This window comes from Kryptolebias marmoratus, linkage group LG23 (genome assembly GCF_001649575.2).
Source record: "Kryptolebias marmoratus isolate JLee-2015 linkage group LG23, ASM164957v2, whole genome shotgun sequence".
NCBI lineage: Eukaryota > Metazoa > Chordata > Actinopteri > Cyprinodontiformes > Rivulidae > Kryptolebias > Kryptolebias marmoratus.
The window spans coordinates 1,440,069-1,452,293 of record NC_051452.1 but is presented as its reverse complement, the minus strand read 5'-3'; the positions used below and the strand labels follow the sequence as shown (position 1 = coordinate 1,452,293).

Genomic DNA, 12,225 nt, shown 5'->3' with positions numbered 1-12,225 from the left:
CCCCCGTCCCCGTCTCTTGCTCCTGCCAGCTCAAACGAGCAATCACAGGGGCTTGTTATTCTTGTGCGCATTGTAAATCTGCAGAGCCGCAGGGGCTTCAGACACACTCACCCCCCCCAGACCTTGAATTTATAAAGTGTTTAAGGGGAATCTGCCTAAAACTCGACTTGCAACCACTTTCACCAACTTTTTTTCGCCAAAATTGAGATGAAAATGCTTCACGCGCGTTAGCTAAATAAGTCGTGAACGACTCCACGAGTTGTGATGAAACTCGGAAAGTAATCGTCGACGTACATGAACAGCTGACAAACCTTTGGAGTCGATCCAATTTAAGCCACCCGAGCTTAGAAAACATGAAAAGTCGTAAAATGTGATGCTGTAGTTGCTGAGAGTCTTTAAGACATACTCAAAGCGCTAATAGGTCGCACAAAACCACCAAAAACGGGTCGAAATTTGTTCTTCGTCAAAACTTTGGCATGTGGAGAATATGGATTCCTTCAAAGAATCCTTTGCATTTAATTTATAGAGTAATTTAGCTTAATAACATAAGATATTTGGTTTTATAATTGGTGCAAAACACAAAGTTTCAAGCCTAAACCTCCTTGGTCAGAGCATTCGCAATTTTAAAGTCACTTCCTCCTATTTCTGGCTTTTGATTGGGGTGAAAAACAAAACTGAACAAAAGCAATATGATTAGCTGTAGCCTGTAGTCCAATCCAAACCAGTGGGGAAAACAAACAAGAAATACCTCAAAATGTGTCGAATCTACGACTAAATGTGGTTGGAAGTGTACGCAAGACCCTAATATAGTGATTTGTTGCATTATTTCTGTCTGAATTATCTAACCTTAAGATATATATATAGCTTTGTGTGGTCTCATAGTTAATCAAGGACACTAAATATAATAGTTCTCGTGCCAATCGAAGTGCTGAGATTCCACTCGAGGGAACACGGCTCCCTTTCATAAAAAACAAAGAATGCGGCAGCACTTGAAGAGGTTGTTACTTCATTCTTAAATCAAAGGCCACCCAGAAATGATACCGATTTATTTTTTGTTGTGAAACATAAAATAAGTAAAGCTGGTTCTTCATCCAGACTGAAGAAATGAGCACCAAGAGCATCGTTGGTAGCGCACGATGCTGGAAATGGTTGAAATCCTGCATTACCCAGAATGCCCCTCTGCTCAAAGGCCGTTTTAAGTTTGCCACGAAACATCGAAATGATGCAGAGAAAGCCTGGGAAGGGGTGTGGGGCAAACAAGACCAAATTTAAGCTCTTCGACATCAACTCGTCCCAACAAAACACCGTCCCCGCAGTGAAGAACGGAGGTGGAAATGTTATGATTTGGGAATGGGTCCACAAACCCTTCCCTCAGCACGAGAATGGTCCAAAACATACCCCCCAAGGCAACGAAAGGAGTGGCTAAAGAAGCAGCATGTTAACGTCACGGACTGGATTAGCCAATCTCCAGATCTCAAACGTCTAAAAAAAAAAATATCGTCAATGGTCAATTTTATTTATATAGCACATTTAAAACAACAGGAGTTGACCAAAGTGCTTCACAATTTACGCAAAAGTACCATAAAAACTTAATTCAAACTGTATTAAAAGCCGGTGAAAACACAGGAAGTGGCATGCGTCTCCATGTTCGTCAGCAGGTTCGTTCAGGTTTTAAGTGGAGTTCTTTCGTCTGATATGTGGTTTAGAGGCGACACCTACTGGCGAAAGAAAGAAAGAGGTAAAAAAGGAGCGTAGCAAAGTAGCGTGGAGTTTTGCAAACTGTATTTCCGGCGCCGTTTCTTTGGATACGACAAATGTAACGGGGAATGTTTAACGATGACTACTATGCTAACGGTTAGCCAGCTTTTGAGCTAGCTTCTCCGATTGTTGTTAGGGATAACTTTCGTTATCGGTGGGAATGTTCATATTTAAGCCCAAGGCTCATATTTAATGGGTCCAAGTCAAGGATTTGTTCTCTGTTAATCGACTAGAACTGATAAATCACTGGTGGCTGGTAGATCTGTATATTTTAGATCTAGTTCATTTGAGTACTGTAGTTTAGTTGATTTCATGTTTGTTGGTGGATTAATGGAAGTAAGATACTTTTGCCATGATAATGTCTTACATCGTCGTGTTCTCTTGTGTTTAGGACCACACACACACAAACGAAGATAAAGTCTGCTGAAGAACGGACGACCAGCCTCAGTTTTCTCCGTGTCCCGACCGACACCCAGTGGCGAGCGTCAACTCAGTTTTCTGCGCTACAGGAAGTGAAGATGCCCGTCTGATGTCCGAGGGCAGGTTGCTCCAGAGTTCAGGATCTCCTCTGAGCTTCATCCCGGGTTTTTGGGACAACCAATACCATCTGCTCAAATGATGTCAGGACCCAGGGAGGGAGCAGAACGCCGAAGCGGTATATGCTTGGAAAACAAACGGTGGTGGGAGATGAAGCTTCGAGTTGCCAAGCAGCAGCCTGGAAACCGAAAGGATTTAAAGTTCCTGTAAAGAGGAGTGGGCCAAAATCCCTCCTGAGACGTGGTGACCAACACAGGTCTCTCCACCAAGTACTTTCTTTCTATTCTTCTTTGTTTTTTAGCTGATATGCTAAAAAACTACCAAAAAAAATGTCGGCTTGTAAGTGGGGAAAACCTACAAAATCAACATGGAATCAAAGAAATATGTCTCCCACCATAAAGGTCTCCTTTCTTGACCTGCAGAAGAACCATGTCTCTGTTTATTAAGTGGAAGCAATTTAACACAAAGATGCTAACCTCAACCCGTCCAATAATGTCTTAAATTGGGTAAATTGGGTATTCCATTGCACTAGAACCAAGCTTCGGTTCCTATAGGTTCCCGTCTTCAAAAGGTATGTGATTATAACCAGAAAAGTTCCCAAACAGGTACACAAAACAAGTTTTTTGTCTTCCTGTCAACAGTGCCCAGATAAAAACAGATCTATGTCCGAGTGGAAATGGAAAACGCAAACCGGAATAAGAAATTCGTCAAGCGCTCCCTCCGTGATTCACTGGAGAGATTAGATCTCTTGTTGGGTTTGGGAACGCTTTAAAGTTTCGCCCCGAAGTGCCACAGGAGCTGGAGCCGAAAAAAGGGGAGATCCGTTAATCGGCAGCCCCTGGAATCCTAGTCGTCAATAATTGGCGGAAAACAGTTGGATTTCGGAAATTTACGGACCTCTCTTTAGCTGGACCCCCTCCATTTCCCTTCGCCGACTTCAGTCTCTGTGTGAAACCACAGCTGTGCACATCTGCACAAGTGTGACACGTCCTGCTGTGCATCAGTGAGACGATAGTAAAAAGATACCCTTTAACCAGGCCTCAAGCATTTCTTCCAGTCACGCGTTGTAATTGTAGATACGGACTTTCAGGTGTTAATTAGAGGGTCGTGGGCCAATTAGTACACTGAAATGAATCAGATAAGTAGCTTGCTGCAAATCAGCCAATCAATAACTGGCCAGATATTTCACCATGCGCTGTTCTGGGAAACTTGCTGTGCTCCGAATGGCGGCAGATTCCTGATGCAGGAACCGTCTGTTATTAGAGTCCTAACAATCACAGTTAGCGGCGCAGTGCGCGCTCGAATCGTTAAGCGTGTGTACGGGAGTTTAAATGTCGACGAATGCAAAGTCGACGGGACGCTCGAAAACGCGACCAGACGGGGAGAAGGAGACAAATTTGATGTCCTCCTTGACGGGTTAATGGATAAACTTCGACTTTGACCCGTGTGACTTCGGCTGCCGACTCGGTTCCCGGATAACGGAGGAGAAACGTCTTAGTCCTCGGGGTTGTGCGTTTTTTCTATATACTACAAAGAGCAAAACCTCAACTTGGTCTTGAATATGTCTACAAGTGCTTTGAAAGCCAAGGCAATGATAATACAGCCTGACTTGGTAAAATAAATCATTACTTTGAGCTGAAGCTGTTTTATAAACGTTGAATCTAAGACTTGAAATGACCTTGGAGCAAGGCGTTCACCAGGAATGCTACTAAGCTAATGTAGCCACGTTGGCTCGCTCTTTGAAGCACAATAATCAGTCCCTCCAGGATTTTTGTGATCATTCGCGGCGCGTATTCCTAAAAGTTGCAATTTTTTTTTACGAAAAATCAATAAAAAAACATAACTTTTAATATCTGTGATCAGGGCCGTAGCCCGGATTTTCCCGCCGTATTCAGGGTTATGCAAAAATGCGACTTTAGCAGCTCCAGCGTCAAACGTTAAGGCAGTGAAGCACAGCCACAGTCGGCCGAAGACGGGATTCCCAGTTTCTCTCCTCCTGCAGGAGAGCTCCGACAGATAAAAACAGATGGACCAGCCTTCACCAGAACTGCCGTCCCTCTCGATGGATCTCACGCAGAGACTCGGTGGGGGCAAAGTAATCCCAGCCCCGCTCATACACACCAATCTCAGAGCCCAGTCGCAATATCGTTGACCCCCTGAGGCGGAAGAAGATCACCATTTAGGGCTCACAGTGTGGGAAAACCTGGCGGTGAAGTCATCTTTAGGGCCCAATACTTCTTTTCCCCCAATGTGGCGTGGGCTGATGTTGGCCTTTTACTAAATACTGAGCCCAGGCAGGAAAAAGATCCTTTAAATCTGCTGAATAAAAGTGGCTTTTTGAAGTTTGATCTATTTATGTGTTCATTAAAGTCTGTTTGCTCTAAATTCTGTATAATCTGTAACTGGGAAAAGGTAATTAATATTTCTATATGAATGATTTGACATAATACATCTAAAACTAATTAATTTATGTATTTTTTAATAAATAGGGATCGTGATTGGCCCTCGACTGGGACCAAATTTTTAATTTTGGCCCCCTGCCTTAGATACTTGCCACTTTTTCTTTTTCGTCCATTGCCATTAGGAGTATTTTTTTAGGCTAAAGGGTAAAAAGTAGCTCCAAAATTGAGAGATAATCATAATCATCATGTTTTCGTAGACCTTTCTTGACGTTTGTTTTTTGTGCTCTGAGAACTATTTTTGCGAAGCTTCGTTCGTGTAGCGGAGTTTCTCGAAGCCCAGAGGCCGCGATAGTTCGGTAATACGAGCGGAATAAACATGTACAGTTGAGTCAGACGTGCTTTTATCAGTTGATCCAATTCACCTCGTTATTAAACGGGATTCTTTCTCTCCGTCTAGTCTGCCGTTGGAGCATCGTGGTGGCAGCCGGAATGGATTGATTGTGTTTTTAAAGGAGAGAATAACGTTCCAGTCTCGGAGAGAGAGAGTCCCAGCGTTACTGTTACTGGGTTAGCACTGAGGATAAACAGATTGATTTGAGTAACCCAAGCTGTCTCTCCCTCCTTATGCGTGTCCCCGGGCTCCTACCAACTGCTGCCTGACTCATTATTTAATAAAACCACCGGGGTTTGTTGGTTTTTTTGTTTTTTTTTTCCTACCACGCTTGCATCTCAGTCTGAGTGTCTCAGCCACAAAGCGACCAGAGAACACGACTTTAAAGTGAAGTCTGTGATCGGATCGGGGCAAGAAAACGTGCAACAGTGTCATATAGTCAGCGGTACAGTTATACAGCCCCTCCAGGATTTTCGCCAGCATTATTTGGTGATTGTTGCGGCTAAAATGCCTGATTTTCGCGGCGCGTTTTCCTAAAAGTTGCAACTTTTTTTACTAAAATCGATAAACAACCATAACTTTTAATATATAAACCAAAAATCCTTCCTAGTTCTGTAAGATAATTCCCAACAAACATTGACATTCTCAAAAGGTGCTTTATTTGAGAACTTTGATAGCTTCTAAACTGACATTCATGAGCATTTCTGGATTGTCCCTGGTCTGCAGGAAGTGACGTCACGTGTCTTCTTCCTGAGTTATTTGGGGTTATTTTGTATTCTGCGCTACACAAACGCACAAAGAAGAGACTAGACCGCAGAAACGGTGGCGAATCGCTTTAGAAACAATAAATATTGGGTTAAAGTTGCAGGAAAGTTGCGGCGTTTTGGGCAAAGTTGCGATTTCGCTGGGTTTGCTTGATTTTGCGTTAATAGTTGCGATCGCAACATCGCGAAATCCTGGAGGGTCTGATTATACGGAATTACATGCAGTGCTTTTGTATGTTCAGGCTAGCTTGTATGCCAGAAACTAGCTTTTTAATGTGGAAGGTGTGTACTAAAACAAAACAATGAATTTGGACCAATAACCATGAACGATTTTAAGGATCTACGCTCGAGTTAAATTAATCATTCCACAGAAGTTAGGACGTTAAGGACTTTAGTGTATTGTGATGCTACGATAATCATCCCTTTGTTCCACATGATGGTACACCTCAACAAATACCACGACTGTACGCCTCTGGATTTGGAGGATAAGATGTGTGGTTGATACACCGCCTACGATCGGATATACAGATACATAGAGACCGTATCTAACTGGGTTGGGACTGTCGCTGACAATTTGGGACGAAACAACATGCTCGATTAATTGTGGCCCAAATTTCACAGGGAGTTTACGCGAACGTGTCGTTCGGTGCGATCCCGAGTGAAAATTTACATTTTTTTTTATCGAGCCGAGCCGAGTAGAGTAGAGCCGGTGGAAAAGGGGCATAAGTTGGCCTTAAAGAACTGTTTCGGACAATACCATCAAATTAACAAAACGTTTGGGCCCCAATTTTTAAATTCTTTAACCTTTGCATGAATGATACACACAATCCAAAGCCTTTTGTGTTGAATATAAATGTACTTGGATCCAGAAACGCTCCAAGGACCACATCGAGAAGCAGCATAAATCAAATATATGTGTAATATTTTGACAAAACACAAGTTAAGCAGTGGGTGTTTATGTGAGGAGCCAACTTTTCGAAAAACTAGGAAGGCGTCTGACTTCAATTTGGCTTTAAACAAAACCAGGGTGAGTATTTTTCTGCATGGATGAGCCCACTAAAAGCTGTGTGCACAAAAATAACTAAATCAATCACACGTACACAAACACAACCGCTGTCTTCCAACCAATTTAACTCACAAAGTTGAATTAACCAGTAATCCCTGTTTTCTCCCCGGGGCTATCTTCACTTTGCACTTGTTTGAGTGAATAATTGGAGGCCTTGCCTTCACTTATCGAGGCTCCGTTTACGGCCGAGTGCTCTAAACAAAAACGTCCCCTCTGCCGAGTCGCCGGTGACACGTTTGTGTGTTTGTACCTTATTTCAGGCACAAGCCGCCGCACTTTTCATTTGCCCTACAATCGTATGAACCGTTTAACGTGGCACGACGAGTGGTTCGTGAATATCGAGAGATTTCGTAAACTGTAGCGGCTGAATTAATTGGCTACGCTCAAGTGTTACACGTGGCTCGTTTCTGTCCCGAGAAGTGGCTTAATCGTCGTCCGATACGAAGAAGACGGCGGCCTGTTAATTGCGACCTTAGAGAGGCGGACGCTTGTATTTTCTGGCGAATCCGTAGCTCTACTCAGAATCATCTTAAGGAGTTAATGCTGATATTATCAACACATCCTAAAAGTAGTAAAAAAAAATTAAAAGACTCATCTTTTTGGGAAAATTTGCAGCTGTTTGGACTAAAATTTATTCTTAAATGGAGTTAAAATATTCTCTTTTAGGTAGCATTAATCACAGCATGTAGCGTTGCACTTTTAAGTTTTAAACAAACATCTGGCGACATCTGTTAGCAGCAGCTCGACATTTGTTCTAACCGTTTGTCTGATCAGGTAAGTGTTTGGATCACCGATTTATAACCCAGAAGTCGAAGCCACAATGGATGATTGCCCCCTAGTGGCTGGCTACAGTATAACATTTAGGTCTCGCCGCTTCAAATGGGACACTTATCTAACTGAAAACCATAAAAAAACACTACAGATCTTTTTTTTAGGTGGTGATTTTGGTTGATTCACATAGTTCTTACCTTCCTGCTGTATGTTCAAAAAAGAATTGTTTTGAAAATAAGTTGAGTTTCAATTTGTACCGTAATTTCCGGACTATAAAACGCTACTTTTTGCACAAGCTTTGAACCCGGCGGCTTAGAGTCCGGCGCGACTTTTCTATGGATTTTTCTGAGATCGTACTTTGCCTGGCGGAAGGACACGTGATCAGAGACACAGTCACGGGGGGAAAAGAGTGAAATGTTGGTCACGTGTCCATCCGCCAGGCAAAGTAGTGCCGTACGAATGACTGACTTTTCTTCTCGCTAAAGCCGTGCTTCTGCACCTTAGCCCCAAAAGGTAGGCCAATTATATTTTTCTGATATGCTGTAGGTTATGTAGATCATTTAAACAGCTCAGTACATGTTTTGTACTTTTAATTACAGGTACTCGTACGTATATGTAAAAAGTTACGCAAATATGTACCTGTAACTTGTTTTTTCAAAATGTTAATAAAAGGGACGTGTTCCCAAACAGCCATGTCTTTCCTGACAATCTCCTTTTATTTATATACTCTTACATATGGTAATTAAACATTAAAACACCAGCGGCTTTTAGTCCGGCGCACCTTGTAGTCCGGAAAATACGGTAATTTGAAGCTTCTGTATGAAGTCCAAAGATTTCACATAAATAAATGAATAAAAACAACATGGCTGCGAGTTTGGAGAACTGAAAGGGAAACGGAACGGAAGTCACTTTGTCCCAATTTATTGATGTCAACGTTTTAGCTAATTTCCATGTTCCTTGAACTGTAGACCCGACGGTTTGTGGAACATTTTTCCCAATCTAAGAGTCTGCGTTTTACATCTTTACTGTTTAACAGACTCTCATTCTGCAGGTTTATTGTGTTCAATTTACAGCGATTTGCTCAGCTGGACTTGTGACTCATAAGATGTTTAAAACTCTTTAAGCCAAGTATGTTCCTATGACTAAGAATGGAAAAATGGCTTGCCATTGGTGAAAAGTGGCTAAAAATTGAAAAATCCTTCCCTTAAACAAATGTAGTATTTGGTATTTCTCCATCATACAGACTCGATGGTTTTGCTTAATTTGAAAAATGATTATAGAAATATTTGAGGTGGGCAGATTTTTAAAAAATTGGCTCCATCAAAGCGTGCGTAAGACATGAAGGATACAAGGGCTGACAGTCTTATTATCAATGTGCCGTGCTCTCAGACATGATGTCGAGTTTTCTCTCAGTGGAATGACTCACTGGGCGTGAGAGCCACTATTAGGGCGGAGTTAATTATCCCAGGGCGAACAGCTTTTTTTTTGATGAATAACATTTGTGTTATGGGTACAGAAAACCTTGCGCAGCTTTGCTACCTTACTGCTAAAATAAAGACCAGAAGAAGAAGAAGAAGCTCCACTTACGGTGAAACACAACCGAGGTAACTCGCTGAAAATATTCTCCTTCAATTCCACGAAGCTGAAGTTGGTTTCCGATTCGGAAAATGGCTAAAGGGCGATTCCAGCTAAGTTTTCCCCCCCTTCAGCATCTTTAATCTCCTCTAGTTAAAAAACTACAACACCTAGACACTTCAACCTTGGAGCAGATTATTCTGCACTGATTGCAGAACATTTAAAACCAAGTGTGTGATCTGTGAAACCTTCATCTGATTCCTGAAACCTCAATAAAGGGCCACTTCAGCACTTTTTTTTGCATCCGGACCACACTAGAACTGGTCCAGCTCCAAAACTACAACACCTCACTGGTATTTGATAAAAAGGTGAAATCTCTGCTAAAATCTTGTGTTTTGAATCAACATTCATAGAAACTAATTCATGTCATTTCAGTGAGTCATCATGGTTGTGCCCTGAGTCCTCTGTCGCTTCAGATGAGGCTGATTCCCATGGATTTACAAACATATACACATTCAAGTCACTTGTTTTAAATAAATGAAAACAGAAACCAACCAAACAAAATGTGAAATGCAAAAGTGTAGAGGTTTAATATTACTATTTTTGTGGGGTTTTTTTAGGCCTGAAACGGGGAATAAAGGCAACTTTAGTTTGGTTTTTGGACAGTTTCACCCTTTTCTTCACACTCCATGCAATGACTGATACCAATTTGACAGAACATCACTTAAAAAATAACCAGACCATCCATCTGTCCATCTTTGACCGCTTACAGGAGAGAAACCTAAACGTCCCTGTCCCCAGTGACGCTCTGCAGCTCCTCCTGGAGGATCCCAAGGTGTTCCCAGGACAGAGGATCCATAATACCTTCAGGCAGGGAGTTTTGGGTCTTCTTCCAGTGCCTGGAAACCCTCCAAAGGGAGGCGTCCAGGAGGCGTCCTAATCAGACGCCCGAACCACCTCATTTGACTCCTTTCGATGAGGAGGAGCAGCGGCTCTACTCCGAGCTCCTCGCCTGATCTCTAAGGCCGAGCCCGGCCGCCCTATGGAGGACGCTCCTTTCAGCTGCTCGGATCCAGGATCTGGTTCTTTCGGTCACGATCCAAACCTCATGAGGGTTGGAACGTAGATGGACCAGTAAATCCAGAGTCTTACCTCTCGACTCGACTCTTTCTTCACCACGCCCTCGAGCGCGCCCCCCCCCCCTCGATCCGTCAATCCACATCCCGCTCCGTCCTACTCAGGAACAAGATTCCCAGATGCTCGAACCGCTCCACACGAGGCAAAGACTCATTCTTGACCCGGAACAAACATTATTTTTAGAGATTTTATGAGATATTTGAAGCTCAAATTTGGCATGGTAGAGCTAAGTCGACCCGATCCAAGATGGCCACCACGGTTGACTCCAATATGGCTAACGTTTAGCCTGGTGGTAGCTGACACTCTTCCCCATCACATACTCCGAGCACTAACTGATTCTGCGAGATCTTTGGCAACTTCGGCAGGCAAATAACCGCCGCTGCCTCGATGGCGGCTGCTCGTAGAAACAAATCGGAGGAGAAACGGATCTCAAAGGGGGGTCACTCCTGCAGCCATCCTATCGTCCGCCGTTTGTTTTTTTTTTCTCCGGGAAACAGACGTTCGAAACCGCGTCTTTTATTTACGCGGGCAAATGCGTCGTTCTTTGACAGCCATTAACATGAAAGTGTGCAATATAAATTCAAATCAACAACAACAACAACAAAAAGAGAGAGGAAGAAGGGGGGTGGGGGCTTTTTGGGTTCAAATATTACATGCTGGAGACTATTACTGTGGGTTTTTTTTTTTCTCTCCCGATGTTTTACAGCCTGAGTTCAACAAAAATATTCATAACTGCTGACAAGTCTCCGTGTGTGGGCTCCGCTTCTCGGTTTTCACCATGGAAACTGCAGATGGTTGGAATTACAATGACAATGGTGGATATTATAATCCAAATGGTGCTTGTTGTAGCAGATAGAGTATTATAACGATAATGTGCACTCTGCGTGATGATGCTTTTTTTTTCCTCCCTTCCCGTAAAAACCCAAATGTCCCACTTGACTCCTTGCCCTTGTTGAATGCTTCTTTTTTTTTCTTCTTTCCTTTGTTTCTCGGGTATGACTGCGACCAAGTTTTCAAGTGGCGTGACGATGTCATCCCGTCAAATCTGGCCGCGTCTGAACGGCGACTGTCGAACGAGGATGCAGCGGCGCCGCGGCAAGAGAACCCTGAAACCGAGTCTGTCTTTGTGCAACTCCCTTCCCACGCAACAGCTCCCACCATGTTGCTGCCGAATTCTGAAATACTGAGGAGTCCCGACGGAATAATGGACATGTGCTGCATACTTTGCAAGATGCCGGGGGGAAAAAAAAAGGTTCTCTTTCCCAGGAAGGCGAGGAAAGGATTTGGGAGTTCTTGCGGCTTGTGTGGAAGAGGATTTCATTCGATAACTTGGAGGCAGCTGCAGACTGCAGGAAGAGCTGTAAAGAGTGTTCGGTTGTTATCGCCAGAACTTTCCAGGACGGGGAGTTTGTGATAATGAGACGTTTCCTGGAACCAGACTCGGCCAGCTGTTCTGGCTGGTTCCCTGGAAGTGTCGTAGGAGTTATGTAAACCAATCACGAACTGGTCAGATGTATGCAATACACACCGATGTATTCAGTCTGTTTAAATACCAGTCCCTCCAGGATTTCCCAGGCATTTTCCTAAAATTTTTTTCTTACTAAAATCAATAGAAAAACATAACTTTTAATATCTAAACCAAATATCCTTCCCAGTTATGTAAGATAATCACCAACAAACACTGACATTCTCAAAAGGTGCTTTATTTGAGAACTTTGATAGCTTCTAAACTGACATTCATGAGCATTTCTGGATTGTCCCTGGTCTGCAGCTCTCCTCACATGTTTTGCAGACACAAAGTGTTTGTCGATGCGTTTATGTTCC

General features: G+C 43.0%; 1 long non-coding RNA gene across 5 annotated transcripts in view; it reads left to right on the top strand.

The window, feature by feature from the left end:
* LOC119616745 overlaps positions 1-4,696 on the top strand; it is a 319,450-nt gene extending 314,754 nt beyond the window's left edge. For all 5 annotated transcript variants that reach the window (XR_005232755.1, XR_005232754.1, XR_005232758.1 and 2 more), the window contains one exon: positions 2,150-4,696. This is a non-coding gene — a long non-coding RNA (uncharacterized LOC119616745). The remainder of the gene's footprint in view (positions 1-2,149) is intronic.
* The last annotated feature ends 7,529 nt before the right edge of the window (positions 4,697-12,225 follow it).